Source organism: Natator depressus, chromosome 1 (assembly GCF_965152275.1).
Source record: "Natator depressus isolate rNatDep1 chromosome 1, rNatDep2.hap1, whole genome shotgun sequence".
Taxonomy (NCBI): Eukaryota; Metazoa; Chordata; order Testudines; family Cheloniidae; genus Natator; species Natator depressus.
This window is the reverse complement of record NC_134234.1, coordinates 170,989,636-171,014,236: the sequence shown is the minus strand read 5'-3', so window position 1 is coordinate 171,014,236 and position 24,601 is coordinate 170,989,636.

Here is a 24,601-nt window from a genome sequence, read left to right as displayed (position 1 = left end):
TCAAGTTAGTAGGTAAAAAAAATGGAAATTTGCAATTACTGAGATTTATTACCAGAATGAGTTGACACACATCAATTTTGTCTTCTGTGCAGACTTCATTAGGCAGCTTTGTTCAGGTTCAGAATGTGGCAGGGACACTCGAGTGGTCCATATGTACACAGCTTTGTCAGAATGGGAAGAACTCCCTTCGATATGTAGGGGAAATGTCTCTTTTGAGGAATGTTAAGTGTGATGTAGAATTTGGTTGGATGTTAGGTTTAACCCTAATGAAAACCCTTACCTTGCCCTTCCACATCAAATCTTATTTGATTAGCTGTATAGCAGAGGAGGGTGCTACATAATTGCTTAGTCTTTTCCCCACACCATAGAACCAGATGCAAATGACACAGGTGTTTCACTGCAAATAAACAGAGGCCAGGGTGAATTGCAATGTGCCAGAACCTGTGACTCTCTAGCCAGATCTTGAAAAGGGCTTTCCCTCTGCATTCCTCTTGGCTCCCAAGAACAGAAGCAAAGCAGACCCAGTAGCTATATTGGCATTGATTCCTGAACTTCCATTGGTTTCTCTTGTCCTCTCCAAGGGGGGTTCAGTGTGTGAAGGAGGAGTTTATGCTGCTTAGAGCATCATTAACTAATCTCTTGTTGTCTTATGGACACTGGACTGTGTCGGAAGGTGAACATGCTGCCTCAAGTGACCTTTTTTCCCCATTCTCCTTTTTTACCAGATTTATAAAATTAAGCTCCACTTCTAATGCATGGGGCTAAGGTTTTCAAAACCAGATTTATAAAATTAAGCTCCTAAATCCCTACTTATGTATCTGAATACGTTTCCTGATTTTCAAAAGTGTTGAGTACCCAGCTGTTCCAGCAGAAGTCAGTGGGAGCTGGTAATTGCTCAGAACCTTTGAAAGTCAGGTCACTTATTTAAATTCTTAAATATGGGGTTAGGAGCCTAACTGTAGGTATCTCATTTTGAGAGTCTTGGCTTACATGCATTTTCCCTAAGCACAACCTTCCCATCCTGCCCTGGTCCATTTTAATGGGGATTTCGTGGTGTGCTCTGTTCTACACCATGCAGCAGAAGGGAGAATGGAGGCCCAAGATTAACATTAATGGAATTGGAAGCATATTTTGGTTTTCCATAAAGATACATGTAGTGGAGTAGTTGGTTAGTGGAATGGAGGAAAGAAAAGCTCATCACTACTTCCTACTTTTATCAGAAATATTTACACTTCAAGTGAAACAAAGTCTTTAATGCTTCACATGATGGTAAACTGTTATACCATTAAACATATGCAATAAATGAGGATTGTATAATATGTACATACAAACCTAACTTTCTCTTCTAAATTTTTTAGGAGTAGATTTCTACCCCTTACTCTGACTCTTTCCCAGTTTCTCCATTTGATTCTCAAATTTATAAAAAGGGAAATAAGGACAAAGGGAATTGCAGACCAGTCAGCTTAACTTCTGTACCCAGAAAGATAATTCAGCAAATAATTAAGCAATCAATTTGCAAACATCTAGAAAATAATCAGGTGATAAGTAACAATCAGCATGGATTTTTCGGGAACAAATTGTGTCAAACCAACCTGATAGCTTTCTTTGACAGGGTAACAAGCCTTGTGAATAGTGGGAAGTGGTAGACATGGTATATCTTTACTTCAGTAAAGCTTTTGATACTCTCTCACATGACCTTCTCATAAACAAACTATGCAACCTAGATGGAGCTACTATTAGGTGGGTGCAAAACTGGTTGGAAAGCCATTCCCAGAAAGGAGTTATCAGTGGTTCACAGTCATGCTGGAAGGGTATAATGAGTGGGGTCCCACAGGGATCAGTTCTGGGTCCAGTTCTGTTCAATATCTTCATCAGCTATTTAGATAATGGCATAGAGAGTCCACTTATATAGTTTGTGGATGATACCAAGCTGGGAGGGGCTGCAAGTGCTTTGGAGGATAGGATTAACATTCAAAATGATTTGGACAAACTGGAGAAATGGTCTGAAGTAAATAGGATGAAATTCAACAAGGACAAATGCAAAGTACTCCATTTAGGAAGGAACAATCAATTGCACACACACAAAATGGGAAATGACTGCCTTGGAAGGAGTACTGCAGAAAGGGATCGGGGGTCAGAGTGGACCAGAAGATAAATATGAGTCTACAGTGTAACACTCTTCCAAAAAAAGAAAACATCATTCTGGGATGTATTAATAGAAGTGTTGTAAGCAAGACCCCAGAAGTAATTTTTCCACTCTACTCCATGCTGATTAGGCCTCAACTGGAGTATTGTGTCCAGTTCTGGGCACCACATTTCAGGAAGGATGTGGACAAATTGGAGAAGAGTGACAGAGAAGAGTGAGAAAAATGATTAAAGGTCTAGAAAACATGACCTATGAGAGAAGATTGAAAAAAATTGGGTTTGTTGTCTGGAAAAGAGAAGACTGAGAGGGGACAAGTTAACAGTTTTCAAGTATGTGAAAGGTTGTTACAAGGAGGAGGAAGAAAAAATGTTTTTCTTAACCTCTGAGGATAGGACAAGAAGCAATGGTCTTAAATTGCAGCAAGGGAGGTTTAGGTTGGACATTAGGAAAAACTTCCTAACTTTCAGGGTGGTTAAGCACTGGAATAAATTGCCTATGGGCATTGTGGATCGATTAGAAGTCAGCAACCTGCGGCACATGGCTTCCCACAGCTCCCATTGGCCGGGAACTATGAACCGGGGTCACTGGGAGTTGCGGGGGGCCGTGCCTGTGGATGGTCAACGTAAACAAAATGTCTTGTGGCCCACCAGCGGATTACCCTGATAGGCCGCGTGCTGAAGGTTTCCATGCCCTGGTCTAGATAATACTTAGTCCTGCCATAAGTTGAGTGGACTGGACTAGCTGACCTCTCAAGGTCCCTTCCAGTTCTATGATTCTATTATTTGCTTTCAGAATTTTACCTCTCAGTCAATAAATTGTAATTTACCTAGATCTTCTATTGATCACTTCATTTGGGCCTGAGAGGTAGGTGTTTAGCATAACTCCCATGTAAATCATTGGAGATATAAGTGCCCAGTGACTGCTTATCATCTCACAGGCTCACGCTCATTTTATTTTATAATGTTGACATTAAACATTATGTTAGAATTCTAACATTCAGTTTGCATTCTAGAGTGAGCGAACATAGCTTCAGGATGGGATAACTTTCTCCTTCTCCTCCAGACTCTTAACACTTCGAGAGATGATTCCATGTCTGGGCCACATATTCCATTACAATTACCAAACAGTAAATATACTGTAAAGAAAATGAGCAAGAACAAGTTTACTAATCCCTTTAAACATTAATCCTATTAGCACTATTTCCTGATAGGATAGGATTTAAAGCAATTCCTTCTAAATTCCTAGAGCAATACTTATTACAGCAGGATTCAAGTGCTATCTTGTACTTATGGAAGAGTTCAATACATTAAAAACCATAACATACTTGTATTACAATCCTCAGATGGAGCTGCAGCTCTCCACAGAACTATCAAGAGAAATAAATAGAGAAATAAAGTTGTATTTTCACTGATATAATGGGCCAAGTGGTAGCTCAATGTCCAAAATCTCACTGTTGGTGCCAAAGTTCTGAACAGCTTCATTCAGATCTTGACCAATCATCCTTTTAAAAGAATTGCTCTCTCACACTATTGCGCATCTAATTTTTTTTCTCACACAAGCAATTTTAGCAAATGCTGGAAAAGTGCTTCCATATTCTTCCCCAGGAATTACTCTTGCTCAAGAAATTGCTCTCTGTGGTCAGCTTCAAAAAGAAAACTATATTGGAATCTTTATACAATAGTTTTCTTTCTCCAGATTGCTCACCCTACTGAAAAATGTCTATTTGATCTGAGTTTCCATCCTACTGCAACAGCTTCATTTCTCCTTGCTTGTATACCTTGTATTCCCACTAGAAATTCCCGACCCCAGAGGGGAAAAATAATATTCCAAACAATCAAAGGCATGCTTAAAAGTAAACTTCAAGTTAACAGGAAATGATCACATTCATTTACATATCTAAGAACTGCATAAGCGTTAATTAATTACTGGAGCTGTGATTTTAAAATGTTATCTATGCAATCAAAACAAAAATACAAAATGTTAATCGTGATTAATGGAAAACAGAAATCTAATGGGCTTACAAAAGGTAAATTCATTAAATTGCAGCATAAGTGAATAAATTACTCGGCCAACCATGAATGTGTTTCAAAATGTCTTATACCTTGAAAAACGTGTCCATAACTTCAGAATGATAATGTGTTGCACATCTTCAGGGTATATTTTATAATTTAAAAAATGAAAATGTGCTTGACTTGCGAGGAAATGTTATTTTGTCTATCACATCTACTATAGAAAATGGTCATAGTCTTGTCTGCGTTAGGACATTAAAATATTTTAGTTTACCCCAAAATGACACTTCCATAGATAGATGTATTTTTTGCGAAATATTGATTTCAGATTCATGTTAGTTAAATATTATATTACAGCAACCATCCTGCAAACACTCATACATATACATAACTTTGCACATGTGACTAATCCCAGCGAAATTAACAGGACTACTCTCAGGAGTTAAGTTATGCACATGCATATGCTTTTATATAATTGGGACCTCAAAGTGATGGCAGCAACATTTGGCTGCTGGGCCTAATAAATTAATGAATGTCCAAGTTTCCTTATCCATACTTAAATAACTGTGTGGGTTTAGTGGAACACTAAGAATTAGGAGATCTGATTTCTTTTCCTGACTCTGCCAAAGTCTTCCTGTTTGACCTTCAGTAAAGTCATTTAAAAATCTGGGCCTCAGTTTCTCCACCTCTATAATGGAGACAACAATGACTTAATTACATAAGTGGGTGTTGTGAGGGTAAATTCATGACTGCTTTCCAGGTATGTGAGCTTCTTGGTTGGAAGGCTATTAAAGAAAATGAGTTACTGATGAAGGTGATTGAATTATTCATTAGGAATCTATTGTTAATCTGCTCCCATTTTTAGTTAGTGAATTATTTGTCAAATGATCCTCATTTTTTTCAAAATAAATTCTCCTAATTTCCCAGTCTTGTGCTGAACCCATACCATCATTTATCCAGAAGTATTACCCAAATAGTAGTAGTTTGAACACATCATTTTCATACTATAGACTGTTTGCAAATGTTTTGCCTGAACTATTCACTCTTTGTTATTTATGTAGCATGGGTGATAACTTAAGTTACATGGTTCTTATGCTTCTGCTTACTAATTGGGTGACTGAAACATCTTAAAGAGGATATCAACAAATAACTAACTGCAAATTTTAACCAACAAATGATGCATTTCATGACATTTGTGGAATTCACAAATATCCAAAAGATTTTCAGATATAACAACAACTATGACCACACAAATCACGTGAGCCAGACTCAGAGCTTTTTACTTGCAAATATATTCACAAATTAGAATTTAAAAATAAAGTTCCAATTATTATTAAAGTTTTATTCATAATCCTCTTTAGCACTAAAAAGCATCTTCTAGACATGGACCCAAGCTGCAAAATTAGTTCAGATCTGTAGACATTTCCCCAAAGTTTGGTGAGGAACAGATCTAGATTTTTATTGCTGGCTTCCCATTCTCAGAACAATGCTGCTGGAAGTTTGTTGTTTGTCAAAAAGAGTAACCTCAAACTTCTTTTAATAAGCTACAGTTGCACTGATTTGTTTTTAAGTCATTTGGGGTAATCTCATCTACAAACTTGTGTATATGCAGCAAATGAGAAAATATTTACATGATGTTCTAAACTGGCACAGTTCGTGCTAGGGTTGCTTAATAAGCATTTGCCCAAAAGCTATCACAAGTGCACAGGTGTCTAATACAAGAAATTTATGTTTTGGTCTTTATCATGGCTATTTTTAGACAAGCAAAATACTTTCTTAAGAAATATGCCTTGCCACTAAATTGGACTAGAAAGTAGCTTCCTAAAGTTCTTTAATGTGAAATATTATTTACAGCTTTCCCAGCTCTAACCATCCCTTGGTTTTATTAATGCTGCTCCATAATAACTACTGCAATGGCCAACAGCAACAAAACTGTCCATCAATAAAGTAGTTCATCACTCCTGCACACTGCCTAGGAACTTATTTACACCGAGGCACCAAAGTCTGAGCTTAATATTGGAACTGTGGCACGTTGTTTGTCAGGCAAGCAAAATCAGATGAACATGCTTCTGTAACCTTGCAAGCTGTATACATTTCATCTCTACCTCACAGGCTTCCTCTTCCTTGCAAGCCTTAAAAAGAAAATGCTTTCATACATTATCTTGATTTCTAGAGATTCTATTTATCTGTAATTCTAGATATAAGAATGGGAGAATATGTAAGGTCTGGGCGAGCCTCAGAAGTATTTTTCTTTGGAGAGTAAATAGACAAGTGGGGCTATAACATTCTACCCAGTACTCCAGTATATTCACATGCAAAACAGCTTTTGACATCAATAAGATTTCCAGCTTCATAATTATGTTAGTACTAGGCACTATATGGGAATATATTTAGCTGTGCTACCAGCAGTAGCAAGCAAAAAGGGGCCAAGAAGACTTTTAATCTGTGCTCTGTTGTCAGTAGATGGTTTACAGAACATTGCCCAGTACAGGATAAGCCCTGCCTTAAATGTTTATGATTTCTTAAGAGTCCAACCTGCAGACCAAAATTAGGCCAAACTCCGTAATTAACTTCAGAATCAGTCTCAGAATCAACATGCAGGGTGAAATTCTGGTTCCTTTAATTCAACGGGCAGTTTTCTCCTGGCTTAGTTGGACCAGGATTTCACTGCTGTGTCTGGCATCAAGCCCCTCTGATAGTCCCAGGAAAGGTTTCAGCTAATATTGTTCTAGTTTCGTTTTTGCCATTGTCTTGTTGTCTTTGTTTCCCACCTCACATTTAGAATTCCCATTGTTTTTAATGAAATTCAGCCCAAATGAACTTGGAGACCTTTTAAAAAAAAATCTACTTTTCAGTTTTCAGTGCACAGCTTCATCTGACCAGTGGATACAATGAATGAACACATGCAGCATCCTCAGAGCAGTAGACATCTGTACTTTTTTGTCAGTTGGACTCATGTTCTTTAAATAAATTGTTTTATTATAAACTGTCAGCCTTCCAACTGGAAAAATAGGTTTCTTGTCATTTAAAAGAAAAGCTTCTTAATTGATTGTACTTAAAATTGCACTACGTGTTTTATGGCGTGCATTGACAAGATAATTTTAGAACTATTGAGAGCAACATGGTGCTAGAACACATCAGAATGCTGTTGAACCCATTTATGTGTACTCATGTTAAGGGCAAGCTCCCATCAATATCACTGAATCTTCAAGCCCTGGACATCTATAATTAACTTTAATATGAAGGAACTCCTGCTATTATCACAAGACTCTTAATATTACTAACTGCTTCCTTTCATCTCTTCATTTTGGAGTCAAATCTACTTTGTCACAAAAAGCTTTAGAAAAATAAATCTTGAAATGCTTTAAAAAGATATTTTTAAGGCCTGCAGCCTTTACTCATGTGAGTACTTCTACTGAGTAAGAATTGCAGGAAATGTCCAAAAGAGGACAATATAAATAATGGCAAGATAAAGTGGCCAACTTCAAGTGGCCATTCAGAAGGCAAGGATAGCAGAGACCAGGATACATAGCTCACATGCCCTTTTCTTTAGCCACACTCCAGATCCCTTGCGTCAGCTGCAGGAGTGTGGGTGGCAATGGTGGCCACTCTAGCAGCTCTGCACTACTGAAGAATCCCCCATACAAGGGAAGTTCCTCTAGTGGCCAGATCCCTGGGTTCACACCTCTTCAGTATTTGTTCTCTTGCTTGTTATGTTTCCCAAAATGTTAACTCTGGCATCCAGTTCTAATCTCTGAGACCCTGTAGTGTCTGTATAAAAGTTCTGTGCAAGATGGTTCACTTTGAACATTCGCTGTCCAGCATGGCTTCTGTGATACTTTGAAGCACAATTATGCTAGTTCTTTGATTCCACAAAGCTTCAGATGGAGCAGTGAGGCAATATCTCCTGAAAACATCTAAGCTTCTGAGGAGTAATCAGGTCAATGTATCCTCTATTTAGCAGAGCTGCAAATTTGTCATTTTTTAAAAGAAACCACAAAGTTATTTTAGCCTTTTATTTTTACATGAAATGAGAGCAGAAACATAAAGAGTCCAAATCAGAAGAAACCTGGAGCTGTAGCTAACATTGAGGCAAGAAAAATAATTGTTCAGTAGGAAAAAAATCCACAGTAGCTTGCTGTGCTCATGTTAAATAAAAATAATAATAATAAAAAAAAAATAGAAAGCAGAGCACAGCATGATGAACCTAGCCATATGCTGAGAAAAAGTTTTCTTTCTTGGGGTGGTGGGCTTATTTCCTGAAGTGTTTTTGTGCTCCAAAGGAAGCCTGTTTGAAGAATATTAATACTATTTCCTGAAAACTTTTCTCTGTTTAGGTCACTAGTTTTCTAGCTTTGTTTAGAGAAGCTTAGGGTGGGGTTCAAGCAGTTCTGAAGTCAAAAGATTGAACAGAGACAGTGCAAAAACCTAGGGAATACCAAAGTGACTGGTTTCAGTATAAAAAAGCATGTTTCATATAACAAGTTCTTACAGTTCAGTAGTACATCTAGTTTTCTTTACAGTGCTTTTTCCGAGATAGCACTTTATATTAAGCTTACAATATTTTTCGTAAACTGCTATTGAATGATCACTACTATAGTTATACTTTAATACGGTAAGTTTCTTATACTAATAATACACTTAATAGACACTTGTAAAAAAACCCGTAAGTTAAGATGCATAAATTATTAAGGGGTAACTGTGTTGGTTCATTATATGCTTCTAAGTTTTAGCAAACAGGCTGGGAAGTAATAGGATTTACTACATAATAATAATGTACTGGAACCTTATCTTTCTCATTTAGGAGTAGACAAGAGAAAAGGAATGTGGTTGTATATTTTATTAAGAAAAAGAGCCAAAAGTACTGAAGTGAGTACAACTGCTAAGGTAATGCTTATCTAACTAAGAACATCAAGATATTTCATATGACAAATAATAGAAACAGAGTAAATACTTCTTACCAGATACTTACTGAGACTAGAGAAGAATTAGCAAAGCACAGCACTGTGAATTTTATTAGCCAGTCGAGGCACTGAAATACTCAATTTCAGCATATTAAAATCAAATGTTTTTCCTTCCAAACTTATATCCATTCATAGATTGTTAAAAATGTCATATTTTGCACTGGGTAGCTTAAAGATTCTGAGGAATACCATGCAGAAGCCTTCATTATGCAATTACACTAGACCAGAGGTCCTCAAACTGTGGTCTGCAGACCGAGCTCCATTCAGACGGCCTGTGGATAGTTCCCTCTAAGATGCACGCCTTGGTGTCCTCACATGAGGATAAAGGGCCACCCACTGAATTAGTGGAGCAACTCAGGTGTGGCTCCCCTAATTAGGTGCCTGGTCCCTGGAGAAGACGCACATGTAAGGTGAGGTGGTGGCCATGAGGGGGAATAAGAGGTAGGTGGGAGGGGGCAGTGAGGTGAGAAGAGGGGGTGGGGAGAATTTGGGACATGCAGGGCTGCGGTGGCCAGAGAAAGAGGTGACTTTCCCCAGCTCCAGGGCTGCGGCTGCTGGGCAGAGATGGCCCTACTTCCCAGCCCTAGCTCGGGGGCTGCCATGGCAGGAGAGAGAGGGAGAGACCCTCCTACTTCCCAGCCACAGTTCGGGGGCTGCTGCAGCAGGGGAGACCCCCCCACACCCCTCCTAGCCCCAGTTCAGGGGCTGCCATGGTAGGGGAGAGAGGGTGCATCCATTGCATTAGAAAGGTAAGACTACTGATATTAAAATATGAGTTGTGTGCTTTTACTTGAAGAACTAAAAAGTTAATTATTATTGAGTTTTTATTTATATAGCACTTTTATCCAAAGCACTTTACAATAGTTAACTAACTGTACAAACCACGTTTGGAAAGATCATTAAGTGGTTCGCCGAGACCCTCAGCAATTTTTAAATGGTCTGCGAAAAAAAAGTTTGAGAACTACTGCACTAGACTGAGAGTTCATTTTTAAGATGTGTGCTTTGTAAATATTTAGCAGATATTTTAACAAAAAATTGCTGTCAGCAGACAGTAAGCCAGGCAGCTATTCAGAAGCCTAACAGAGAGTGTCAGAGATTTCAATCAGACCATTTGCACAGCAACCCATCTGTGTTCAGGGACAAGCTTTGGAATGCACACTATTCTCAAAGTCTGAGCTCAGCAAAAGTAACATGAAAGTCAGCAAAAGACATTGTGCGCACTGGCAGAGTGGAGAATCTTGATATAGTATTTCAGATAATATGGGTAAATCTCAGTTTTGTGTAAAGTCTATTTGTTGTTTGAATTTCTGAATGAAAGTTACTGAAAGCTGCATAGTCCTCTTTTTTATTTATTTATGTATGTATTTATTTATTTTTTAAGAGGCAATTCAGCACTTTGAAAACAGGAGCTGGTTGTTGTACCTGCCTTTCATATTAGCATGGGGTCTGTTAAGGTAGGATCTGACCCAAAGTTTGCTTTGCTGTATTAACAAGAGGGAAAATAAACACCACTTAATGAGAAATGCTTCTTTGGAAATCTGCTTAATAGAGATGTTTCCAACAATACTTAATAGTAATGATTACTGCTTAATTTTGCTTAACTAAGAAGACTTCAGGTGACTGTGTGGGGCTAGGATCTCTTATGTATCTCATGTGCTGGGCCACCATGTCAGGCATCTCACACTTGTCCTTGCCATTGGAACCAGGCAGAAGGATCAGTCCACTTTCTAGTGAAAATCGTCTTTCTCCAAACTCCATGGGCCTGTTCAGTAATAAATCAGGCCTGCAGCTCTCCAGATAACAGCGTTAGCATTGAAGTGGGTCCTGAGTCTAAGCCCATTGAAGACATTGAAAAGACTCCCATTGACCTCCAGTGGTCTTGGAATCAGGCCTATGGTGTCTTCTTTAACATTCATTTGTTGCCTTATAATTGTAGGATCAGAAAATTCAAATAAGAATCAAATGCTTAAAATAGGGGAAATGGCTAGTGTGCAACTTCTTTCCTGTGTTTTAGAATGATCTGTTTCTTTTAATAGTTTCAAGATGTTCAACTTCAGTTTCGGATACACTTTAATTTACTGTGTGAATAATGCTAATAACATAAATCCCCTTAACTTATTGTAATAATTTAAATGCTAGCTTTCTTATGTTAATATTTCCAATATGCTTTTTGTGGTCCCAATGGCAGTGCCATTAAGAATTATTTTTTTGCAAGCTTAAAAAATACTGCTCTTAGAAAAAAAATATAATCAAGAGACATGCCAAAAAGAGGATAGGTATTTAGAAATGTGGTCACCCTTTCTAGCATACCTAGGAGGAGGGTTCCACAGCGAGTAAGCCAAAATCTTTAGTCAAGTTCTTTGAATGTTAACCTAATCCTGAACAAATAACATAGTGTGGCATGTTAATATTTTACTGGAACTTTGCCTTCAATAAAACATTTTTTAAAAGAGTGTATAATATATTTAGGTACCTCAAACACTGTCATTAATAGAACTGGTTGAATAATATGTCATATTATTTATTTAGGAAAAGAAATTATTTTTTTCCAGATAAAATCGTTAACAAATGTTTCCATTATTTGCCCACCTCTAATTACCCACAGAGTGGAATGGAGGTACGACCTTTCTGCCTTGTTATTTCTAGCTGAGCATTTTTAACAATATTATGAAAAAATTCTCTGTGATTTTAACATGTTGTAAAAGATGCTGAAGTGACAGCCCTGGAAAATGAAGTCCTCTCTTTATCCACAGAGGCACACACAGTGTCACTTTACCCGTGCCACTTTACCCAGATGGTAATAATTGACCATCCTCCCCATTACTCAGGCACATAATCTATGCATCTCTTTGATTCAATCCCATTTCTAGACCCATTTATGCAGGCTGTGTCTAAGCCTTGCCACATACACCTATGTAAATTACAAATATTGTCTCCCTATATTGTTCAGGCCTTCATCATTTCATGCTTTGGCACCTATTTTCTGGCCTTGACACCAACCATATAGTCCACCCCCACACACTTACATCCACTCAAAATGCTGTTGCAAGGATAATCTTCATGGTTTACCACTCTGACCACTTTGAATTCCTCTTTGAATTCCTTCACTGGCTACCAGTCCTCTACCACATCAAATACAAACTCTGTATTGGATGTGATGGAGGACAAATACAAAAACTTCCTAACTGTCAAGGTGTCTAAGCGCTGAAATAAATTGCCTAGAGAGGTTGTGGAATCACCATTATTGGAGATTTTTAAGAGCAGGTTAGACAAACACCTGTCAGGGATGGTCTAGATAATACTTAGTCCTGCCATCAGTTCAGGGGACTGGACTAAATAACCTCTTCAGGTCCCTACAAATCCTAAAATTCTATGGTTCTGTTTCTTTGACTTTAAGCTCCTATAACATTTAAGCTCACTTTATCAAAACTACGCAGGAGATATGTTGAGATTGCTGAACTTCATTAGCAAAGAATTGAAAATATACTATTACTTTTGTTACCCTGTCATCGTCAACCTATTTATTTGCTTCTCTCATCCACCTGTTCTGTAATACTGTTAGACTGTAAGCTTTTTGAAACAGTGACCGTAACTTTCTATATGTTTGCACTGCACCTAGCACCGTGAGGCCCCCAGTGTTATTGGTATCTAGGTTCTATCACAATATAAATTTTAAATAAAAATAATAATTAATAATGGCCTTTGCTATATTTGAACTACAAACTGGTTACCCTTAGATAATCATTCCTTCTTTGCAGCTAGCACAAATTTTTGGTAGGGTCTTCCTCATGCACAAATCTGGCATATAACAGAGGATACAGAGTTGGGATTAAATTTCAAGGTACCAAATAAACTTCCAAGCACATGCACTCTTAATCACCCTGGGTTAAATCGCGCTTTTCCATGCAAAAAATCATGGGGATTTGTTCAGGAAATGGTGTAGTGTTCATTGCATGAAGTTCTTGACTCATTTCCTCAGTGGGGTGAAAGATGGTGTGTGGGCCAACAGTGTTGCCAGCAAGCATGGCTCACTAACAACATGGTTGTTCTGAGATCAAGGGGAAAATCCTCCTCTCCTCGGGTTCTCTGGAAGGAGGGCACGGCCCTTTGTACTGCTGCTACTTCCTAAATTTTTCTCGTCCTCACTATTCCTAGTAGTACTGTTCACCGAGGAGTTGTAGTCCCATTTTTGATCACCCCATAGCCCCATCCCAAAGATACATAAGTGGAATTTAATACTGAAACTGTCAGCAGTGATTCCAAAAGGATTTTACAGTAGAAATTGCACATATTTGCTGGGTATAATGCTGAGCAGACCAGCAGTCAGACCCTATAGTGAGACCCTCCCTGAAACCCACTGATATGTGAGCATGCAGGCTTCATGGAGAGGTGTATTTATGGGCTCTGCGCTCTTTCTGCTCCATGTGTGCCAGATAGATTGGGCCAGCAGTTTACTGCTCAGATGTATTGTACTTTCACCAATCAATGTATACATTGCCTTCTTGTACAGGAAATTAACTTCTTAGTTATCCATTTACATGATGTGTATTAAACTGGCATTTGTGTATTCCATATTAAAATATAAAAAGGCTCACTAGGCTAGATCACCAGAAAGATGGTACCAGCATAGGAAGTGAGTCACTCTCAGATGTAGATAAACAACAGGCCTGCATGACAATCAAGAACCCATACAACAAATATACATTTGTAAAATGTGGTGGGAGGTAAAGTGTCTTTTAAAAAGGATTTTGGGGAAAAGGATAATTGTGATGATCACTGGCTGTTTCTAAAGCCCTGGGACCACTCAAAGGCAGTGTTCTAAAGAGTTCTTATAGAGCTTGAATTTTGTTAGTCCAGTTCAAGATATTTTATCAACAGATCAATTTAAAACGTATATCTAGCATTTCCAATGTAAAATTTATAAGCTATCTCTGTAATGTTGGGGTGCATCAGAGCTGTTGGGATAATGGAGACATTTATTCACAAACATATTTACCAAATCCAACTTCTAGTTTGATCCAAACATACTCAGACCTTCATTTTTACGTGAATATTTCTGTGATCATGTATAAATGCTTGGGAAGGAGCTTTTTTTATTCATATATAGATATTTTCGTATGGCCTGGTCTACCCTACAAAGTTAGGTTTGCTCAACTACATAAGTCAGAGCTGTGAAAAATGTCATGCTCTGTGTGATGTAGTTTAGCCTATTTAAGCCCCGGTATAGGTACCGCTAGCTACAGCCTCTTGGAGAGGTGGATTTACGACAGTGATGGAAGAATGCTTCTGTCACTGTAGTGTCTACACTGCGGCTGTGCCATGGTAGTATTTCTAGCGTAAGTATAGCCCATGAATAAATGCTTTCGTGCAAGAGCAACACATAGACTTTTTTTTTTAGTAACATAATTATCATTACATAACTTGGTCCAGACTATAGGACCTATTGTGACATACCAGGGTGCAAGCCAGACCAGTGAGGGGCTGTGTTACCATTGCCTTGCAACCTTGGGTGCCTTGCAATGCCTTTTTGGTAGTAGCTTCCATCTGGGCTGCTCACAAAAGGCCTTCCAATATGCAAGTCACACCTTGAGGGTCTAATATGTGTAACTCTAGCCTACCAGCCACACTTGAGTTACACTTTGGCTCTCATCAACCTAGGTTATATTGCAAGGTGACCCCAACACACTCCAGACCCAGATTTTCCACGAGAAATGTATGTCCTGTACTGTCCAGCTGTTTCCTGGACTGTCCACATATATTAAATCCATTATTCCTTTAAGGGAATAATATACACATAAAATGACCACCCTAAATGGAATTACCCAGACAGTTTAACTTAAACATGCTAGATTAGATAAAACAATAAAACAAGTTTATTAACTACGAAGAGGGAGATTTTAAGTGCTGTGACAAAGTTCCTCCTCTACCTTGGTGGGTCTTGCACTTATTGATGGATTTGCTCGCCTTGGAGCTTCACGGCAGCCCTCAGTTTGGCCGTTTTCGTGAACCCACAGTCCAGGTTGTTAAGGAAAAGTTAGCACATGTGACTCCATTTTGGTTTGGGGCCCACCATTGTTTAAATGCCAGCACATCATACACCAGGAGGAGTGATCCTTACATACTGAATCCCTGTGAAAATCCTCCTCCTTGTCTCCAGCCTGCCTTGACTCCCAGTATCTGGTTTTTGTCAGTCTCTAACTCCCTGTCTCTTGGCCTTGATGTGAGGCCTCCCATCCTGATAATAAAGGTTACTGATGCATGGCTTTAGGACCATGCTGCGTAATTAACATACTGGCATGAGGAATGCACCAAGCAGGGATACGTGGTAGATAAGACAAGGGTTTGTTTATTGGCTAAGGTTTCCAATGCACAAGGGCAACATGCTTTGCTAAAAAGTATATAACCTTTGTATAATCTGTATTCAGGGTCCCCTCCTGGCTAGCAGGGGGGCACCACGCTCGAGCGTAATAAACTTAGTGTCTTTTGGGAACTCTGCAGTTGTGGACTTTGTTTATGTGCCTCAGCCTAGATTCGAATTGTGCGTGACCCATCAGGTATAATTCGCAGCATTGGTGTGCGTGTCCTACCAGGTATAATTGGCAGCATTTGTGTGTGTGTCCTACCAGGTATAATTGGCAGCATTTGTGTGCGTGTCCTACCAGGTGTAATTCGTAGCATTTGTGTGCGTGTCCTATCAGGTATAATTCGCAGCAGTTGTGTGCATGTCCTCTCAGGTGTAATTCGTAACAAGGTCAACTCCTCCTGTGTCTGATCAGGAGTTGGGAGGTTTGGGGGGAACCCGGGCCCGCCCTCTACTCCGGATTCCAGCCCAGGGCCCTGTGGAATGCAGTTTTCTAGAGTGCCTCCTGAAACAGCTGTGCGACAGCTACAACTCCCTGGGATACTTCCCCATGGCCTCCTCCCAACACCTTCCTTATCCTCACCATAGGACCTTCCTCCAGGTGTCTGATAATGCTTGTACTCCTCAGTCCTCCAACAGTATGCATTCTCACTCTCAGCTCCTAGCGCCTCTTGCGCCCAGCTCCTTACACGCGCACCACAAACTGAAGTGAGCTCCTTTTTAAACCCAGTTGCCCTGATTAGCCTACCTAAATTGATTCTAGCAGCTTCTTGATTGGCTGCAGGTGTTCTAATCAGCCCGTCTGTCTTAATTGTCTCCAAAAGGTTCCTGATTGTTCTGCAACCTTCCCTGTTACCTTACCCAGGGAAAAGGGACCTACTTAGCCTGGGGCTAATATATCTGCCTTCTATTACTCTCCTATAGCCATCTGGCCTGACCCTGTCACAGTGTGTACAAGCAATAAGGAATACACCAGAAATGGTTACAAAAAGATAAAGATCAAATGTTTTCTAGTGCCTACTGTAACAAACTATATTAGATTTAAAGCAAAGTTTCTCACCACGTGCTTCCAAAAGTATTACCAAACTCTTCAGGTCAGAACTCCTCCCCGCAGAGGCTAATGGCTGCTTCTTTAGTCTTCTCAGTTGCCAGAGGGAGATGGGCAGGGAGGGGGGTGAGGGAAGAGTGTCTTTGGGTGTTTGCCCCTCCTTTTTGTATTCCTGTCCCTCTTTGAAAAGCATTTCCAGCTGAGAACCAAGAGCAGGCTTCATGCTGTTTCTTTGATAACACACAGATCTTTTTTGTCCCTGCCCCCTTTTCTTGACAAAGAATAGCCATTTGATAGGTGATGGCCCATCAGTTTTGTTGATACCTGCCTGGGATGTCAGTTTGCCCTTTGTGTTTGAGAAACTGATTTAGCCACTCCTGAGACTTACCTGAGACACACACTTCAATCATGATTTCAGTTTATGCGCATAACTTGACACATAATGTTGCTACATGCATTTACCAATTACTGATCAGTAAGTTATGAGTTTTCAAACAATACTGCACAAGGCATGCCTGGTACAAAAATCATTACAATAGTGTGCAGGGTATGAAGAAAGGGTTGCATTCCATCACACCTAGGTTACATTGCAAACACTGTCATTGTCTTTCTGTATGACATTGGCAAAGTTACTTTATTTCTCTGTGTCTCAGTTTCCTCCTTTGTAAAATATGGATAATGGTTTGTAATGGATAATGTTAAATGGTTTGAGATTGGGAGTTGAGAAGTGCTACAATACACACTGTAAGTGCTGATTACACATAGTTGTATATGTTGGTAAAATTCATTGACAGTGGACAATTTGCACAAAGAGAAAAGTGCACCATCCAGTAACCAGCTATCATATATTTATTTATGTAAGTGAGAGCTACTATGGATCATATAATTATTACCCTGGAGCTCTACAACCCTACCTCATCTGCAGGGGATATCTCACCTTAGAGGGTGAATCCTAATGAGTTCCAATGAGATTCAGAGAAGAGTTTTTCATCCCAGATCACTCTGAATCAGGGACTTGAATGTGGGTCACCCATATCCCAGACTGTAGAGTACGAGAGAGATAGAGAGAGACAGCCTCTCACTGCATGTGACCAAAGAACCTGGACCCCAAGCCCCTTTCTGAGTCAAAAAGTTTTGTTTTCATTCCAAAACAGACATCTGGACAAAATTCCATTTTCTCAGACATGTTCAAAGGGATTTGGTTTTGTTCTAATGTGTGGAATAAAAACAAATTAAAAAACCTCAGAATTTGCCATAAAACACAATTATTGTCTAGAGGGCCAAATCCATGAAATATATCACTAGAATGGCCAAGTGTTCAACTCATGTGATTGAAGTTGGGTTTGTGGGGGTGGGGTGGAGAATGAAAACAGTGAGGAGTGTATGTACATGAGGGGTAGGCCCCAATTCAGCTAAGCACCCAAACAAGTGCTTAACTTTAAGCATGTGAGAAGTCCCATTGTGGTTTGTGGGGTAACGCACATGCTTAAAATTAAACGTGTACAGTACTTAAGTGCTTTGCTGAATCAGGACCTTGGTGTTTTGAAAATATACTTGCTGCATTCTAAAGGTAAATTATTTGGTCTTCAGAACGATATTTATGTATCCAGGGATAAATCATCAGAGATGGCTTTGCAGTGTCCAGACTGCTGGTGAACTGCATTAGACGGAGGGGAATCAGCCTGACGTTCTCTTTTAAATTGATGATAGAGTTTTAAAAAGGTGCTCCACCTCCAGCACATTGCTATAATAACACATCATAATATCACAAATTTAGGCAGGGTGGTAACAGCTGGCGGTTTGTTAATTTCTCGAGGAACAGAGTTGTAGTTTGCTTGGTGGAGGTGGGGGGATCTAGGAATTTTAGCTTTTTTTTTTCAAAATTGTTCTTATACAATGCTTTTCACAGCTTGACTAGGATCAAACCCTGCTCACTTGATTCTTGCAAGGAGTCCAATTGACTTTGGTCAGTGGGATTTCCCATGTGAATTAGAGCAGGATTTGATCTTGAGTCCTAATAAAACCTTTCAGGTTAGTAAATACTGGTATCCCCATTTTACAGAGAGGTAACTGAGATGGAAAAGTGACATGGTTAAATGTTACATAAATGCCTAGATTAGAATGCACAAGTTCTTAACTTCGTCTCCTCTGACACTATCCCTAGATGGCTCTGCCCTCTGGATTAGATTCTGATTCCTGTACACATTTTAAATAGCTCCTTAATCCACAGGAAACCTCAGTGTGGCTGTCGGTAAATAAGGCATCAGACTCTAGCCCTCTGTATATACAATTATGGAATTTTCATGATGGGAGAAAAATAAGAAATCCCTTCAAAGGAAAGTTATATAAAAATAATCAACATGCACTGTTTTTCTACATTGGCATTGTGATTTTAAACTTTCCCAAATGACAGATCCTTGGTAGGAGTGAGAACAGCATGATCATTTTAAAACTAATTTACCTTGACAACTTTTGTTCCCTATCCTTAAACCATTGCTGGATACCTAAGCACTCCTCAGACAGCCTGTATCTTGATAGTGGTGTCTTTAATAATAGATTGGATTTGTTTTTACTTACAAACCTGTGGGTATAGTTTGAACTTTGATACTGTTTATTTTCACTTTGTGTGATTGTGAGTTTAGCAAGACTGAAAACAAACTATTATAAAATACAGGCAGCCATATTTTGCATTATGTTGCTGCTGAGCATTACAAGGAATGGAGAATGATAGCAATATGTTTGGATGTTTGCTTTCAGATTACCAATAATGCAATCACACTATAAGCACATCCACTAGCAGCCCATGAATGTTGTTTTTAAGGAAGTCTGTAACTCCTAGCCAAGCAGAGTGGTATTATGTTTGCTCATGGACATATAAATTAGTTTCCAAAACCTAAAACACTTGTCTTGTGGAGTATAAAAGGTTACATTTTAGACAGTGATGCTGAAAGCTATCAGGTCAATAAATGGCACTCCTTTTTTATTAATAGATTTACGCATGTTTTACAAAAAATAATAATTTGAAACAGGATAAGCCTGGGTGGGTAAATCAGTAAACATGTAATTTATGTTTCTGTAACAACCACTATTTTCAGGCAATTTTATGAGGATAGATCTGTAGGCTCCTGTGTGCATTAAAGCTCAGACAATTCCCATAAAATGAAAACAAAGTTAAACAACTTTACAAAAGACAGAAATAGCCTTTTAGGGATTCACAGGAGTACTTTCTCCCTGTCTAATCTAAGCAACCATCATGGTGAGATTGATGTGCATTGGCAGAGATGCATTTCATGAGGCGACTGTCTGCTTGATAGTATTAGAATGGAGCTATCTGTCTTCATTGTGCTCCATTAGCATGCCCCTCAGATCTATCAGGCAAATGTCTACATTCTTACTTTATAAATTATTACCTCAGACAGTTACATATTTTAGAATATATTTAGGCATATTGTTTGCTTTATAATTATTCATTTAGATACATGCTTAGACACTTTAACTTCAAGGTTTACTTAAAAATATAACACAAAATACTTTTTTTTTTTTAGTCAGTAATGATGCAGGTTTGTATGTGGTAAAAATGATTTTGAATTTATTTTACTATAAAATACAATTTATGGAAACAGGATGGTAAAACCTTTAGATATACTCCATATCAGAAGAGGACATATATTCACTAACCAGGATATATTTGCTTTAAAGATAGATGTAGATGTAGCAATTAGCTTAAAGGTGATGAACAATCAGTACATGGAAATTATGTTTATGATTGCTCAGAGAGCTGAAGATAAAGAGTGTATTTTACTCAATCATTTTGCAATTGTTAATACAGCTTTGTGAGGTCTTCGATTTTTTTTCCTGGCAATTACATTTTATTAATCATAACTAAAAGCCAGTGACATATGCCAGTCTTTGTACAACAAAGATTTTAAAGAATCAACAGGGTCCTAGTTTGTTATCTTTACCCAGCAGACCAGCTAGACTCGAATAATATGAACTATTATTCATTTCACATGTATGTCAATGTCCTCTCAAACTGTAAAGCTGGCAGTGTGCTATGTATTGAATATGAAGAGGTTGTGCTGTATGATCAGCTAAATTTTATATTGATTTCCAAGATAATCATGTTTTAGTTTAGTAATGCCTTGTATTGGTTTTTTAAAAAAAAGTCTATATATCTTCTGATGAAGTCCTTCTGAGACTTTCCCCTGGGGGGAAAAAGGGGCACACTCATTATAAAAGCAGTCACCTCTCTCTTCTTTTGTTTAACAATGGTGAACAGTTGAAATATACACAGTCCAAGAAAGAAAGGAGATTTTGTCCATTAAATAATACACTGGCTCGGAGAAAGAAACATTTAGTAATGGTACCCCATTGCTCAGCTTAAAACTAAAGAGAGGAGCTCCTGACAATACTTTTAGATATGAAGAGAGTTCTTTCAGAAGCCTGGCTTAGGAAGGTTCTTGCATGCATTTCCTTTTTAACACAGCATCTCAGTCCATCTTGTGTATTAAAAACCTGGAAGATTAAGGATGCAAATTGGAGGAGCAAAATCCAAGCAATAGGTCCATCACCACAACTTCACTGATCAGAGGAAAAGACATAAAAGGTGTTTGGGATGGTTGCTAGGAGGGGGAAACCTATTTCAGCCCAAAGGCTAGTAATCTTATTTGCTGAACATCAAAGGAATCAGCACAGAAGCTTAGGAGAGCTGTAGTCAGTTAAAACTGCTTCTAAGGCAACTGAAGAGAGAAGAGGTGGAGAGAGGTTTCAGAGTGGTAGCCGTGTTAGTCTGTATCAGCAAAAGCAATGAGGAATCCTTGTGGCACCTTGAGACTAAGACATTTATTTGGGCATAATCTTTCATGGGCTAAAACCCACTTCATCAGATGCACAGAGTGAAAAATACAGCGCATGAAAAGATGGGAGTTGCCTTACCAAGTGGGGCGTCAGTGCTAATAAGCCAATTCAATTAAGGTGGAGCGAGTGACAAAGGGAAATGGTCCTAAGAAAACAAGAGGAGATGACTATCATATTAGCTCACACCAGTAAATACAAGACAAACTAACCTTAAAAGGATTATTGCTCTTAGACCACCAGATTAATCTACCTCAGTTAACTACAAACTAGAGTCCTGATCCCTCATGGCAAAGGGAAGCTAAAAGTCTGTAACAGTGCGGGGAATGTTGTGCTCAGACAAGAAAGAGGCTCTTAATGCTAATATATACGCCTCAAGCTCATCTTGCTGTTCACTTTTCTTAGGTGTGGAAACAAAGAAGTGTGGAAATTAAAGAAAAAATATTCTTATTCATGAGGTTTAAATTTTGATGGCCATAATCAACATATCTTGAGTGTTTTCCAGTGAAAATGGTATATTACTGTATGGGCCATAAAAGTAATTGGTGTAGAATTTGGATATGTGGTGTTGACTGTTTAGCATTTTGAAAGCGTTAACTTTTTTTGATTTGCAACTCAGGACACACAGAGTGTAGTACTGCAGTAAAAATCACTAGCTTTTTTTCTTTTACTGACACCCGTCTATGATTTTAAAATTCAGTTCCTTGATTATGTAAAGAGATTTACTTTGGCAATGGTACAGCCTGTAATATTTAGTAATCGAGCATTTAGAAAAAGGGTTTTAAAAAGTAGGTGTCTTCATTTTACCAATCATCACTGGGTAAATTCACATGGGCCAATTAGAGTGGTGGTAAAATGCTGGACATAAGCCTATCTTAATCTGAAAAATATAACTGATGAATTTGAATTGATCAGTGACCTTGTCATTTTTCTTCCACAGAAAAGCCTGTTGATTAATGTTAAATACGATTCATTTGATCTAACGTCAAAGCTGATTGTAAAGTAGCAGTTCCAGGAAGGGTAGATGAATAGCACAACAATACTACAGAAGAGAAGAGCACCCAATGAGGAGAGAGACAGTTTTCTGAGTACTTTAAAATTACTCTTGAGTAAAAGAGAATGTTTTGCTAAAGAGTGGTAGCTGTGAAGCCAGAAACCACCACACATCTTGGACCTAATTCACATTTACACTGCCAGTGGCTGCCAAGAGACTTAGAGGAAATAAGAATCAAGGTCCCCTGTCTCATGTTGTAAAATAATCATGAAGACTTAGATCTAGGGAGTAGGGAAGGTTCCTCTTGCTTAATTTTCATCTTAAATGGATCTGAGTTGCTCTTCAGTGTGTGGCCCATGAGCAAATCTTGAACAAACTGAGGCTCATACTGTACATCATTTCTTTTAACAACTGAATGAGAAACCAAAAGAGACTTTTTTGAATATATTGGTCCCCACATAGGCTTATGGTAAAGGGCTTCATAAATGCTGAGCGCTGCTGGAAATGTAACTCCACTGGTTCTACTTTAGCTCATACGTTTTGGGAGTGCTGCTCTATCAAGAATTTCTGGTGAGAAGTGGGTCAAAGGATGAGTTGGATATTGGATGCTAATATGGAAACCCTCACCCTTAAGTTTCATTCTTGGAATTATTTTGATACCTGGAGATTCTCTGGTAACAAAGCAGCATGGTTCCAATGTGCGGCTTTGGTTGCTAAAAAATTAATCCTGCAAAAATGGGAAAGTCAAACCCTACCAAATATTGATATTGCTCACTGATATTGCTGTCCTCACAGCTAACAAATGACTGGGATTCTGCAGCAAGGGAATGCCTTAAAAATACAAAGCAATTTCGGCTGACTTTTTTAGAGATCTATGATAAACAGAGAACCTGAAGATAGAGATGTTGCTTCCCCTCCTGTCCATTTATCTTAGCCCTCTTTATGTACTTTGTGTATTATGATGAATCTATTATTGTGGTTTATTTGTTGTATATGGAAAAAAATAATAAAAATATATAAATAACCATTGAGTAAGTCTGGCAATGACTTATAGACCCTTTAATATTTCAACAAGGCAATGGAAACTATTGGGAAATTTGAGAACATTTCTCCTGATCAAGAAAATATTGACAAAATTCATGCTATTGGGTAATGTTTTGTATTCTTATGGTGCAACAGACTGTTAATAATTAATGTTACTATTAGATTTATTGTGGTAGTGCATGGGGACCCAAACAGGGATTAGAGTGATAGGATACTAGGCACTGTACAAACAAATAACACAGAGACCTTCCTGCCTTAGAAAATGTAGACAGTACATTGTGGGTGAATAAATTGATAATTGGGGTTTAGAGATAACCAAGGTAGCAGAAGAATAGGTGCATTTGCCTAAATTAGTAGCCACAGTAGTCTCAGCCACTAGCCCAGGGATCAGCAACCTTTGGCCCGCAGCCCACTGGGCCGGTTTGTTTACCTGCCACATCCACAGGTTCAGCTGATCGCAGCTCCCACTGGTTGCGGTTTGCCACTCCAGACCAATGGGGGCTGTGGGAAGCGGCGGCTAGCACATTCCTTGGCCCGCGCCGCTTCCCACAGTCCCCATTGGCCTGGAGCAGCAAACCGCTGCCAGCAGGAGCTGCAATCGGCCGAAACTGCAGACATGGCAGGTAAACAAACTGGCCTGGCCCACCAGGGGCCACGGGCCAAAGATTGCTGATCCCTGCCCTAGCCTAACCAATTTCAGTATTTTATAAATGAAGGGTGTTATCAGTCTTGCATTGTTTAGTCGGTCTGACCAACACTGTGACAGAGGAGGATGGATTTCCCCCCCCCCCCCCAATAGCCTGTTCTGAAAATTATGAATACTGCAATTTTCATTTATTGTACACAATCTCCATGATTTGGGGTATTTGGGGATATTTGCTTTGGGCAAACTCAGCATTCCATGCCCTGGGGTTTGAGAGATACATTATATTTAGTTGTAGTCCAGAATATACAAGCCTCTGAGTGCCAGGACAATGAGAGGAAGCAGCATTTCAAGAGCCAGCGGAGAAGCTGCCAGACCCACCAGTCAGTTAGGATCTTCAGAGGCAGAGTAGCAAGCAGCCGTGGCGGAGAAAAGTTTGGGGGTCAGAAACTGGATTAGGCAGAAGCCTAAAGTTGTAAGGAAAATTGGGGATCAGGTAGGAGTATTACTGCAGTGATCAGCGGTGATAGGGTTTGGG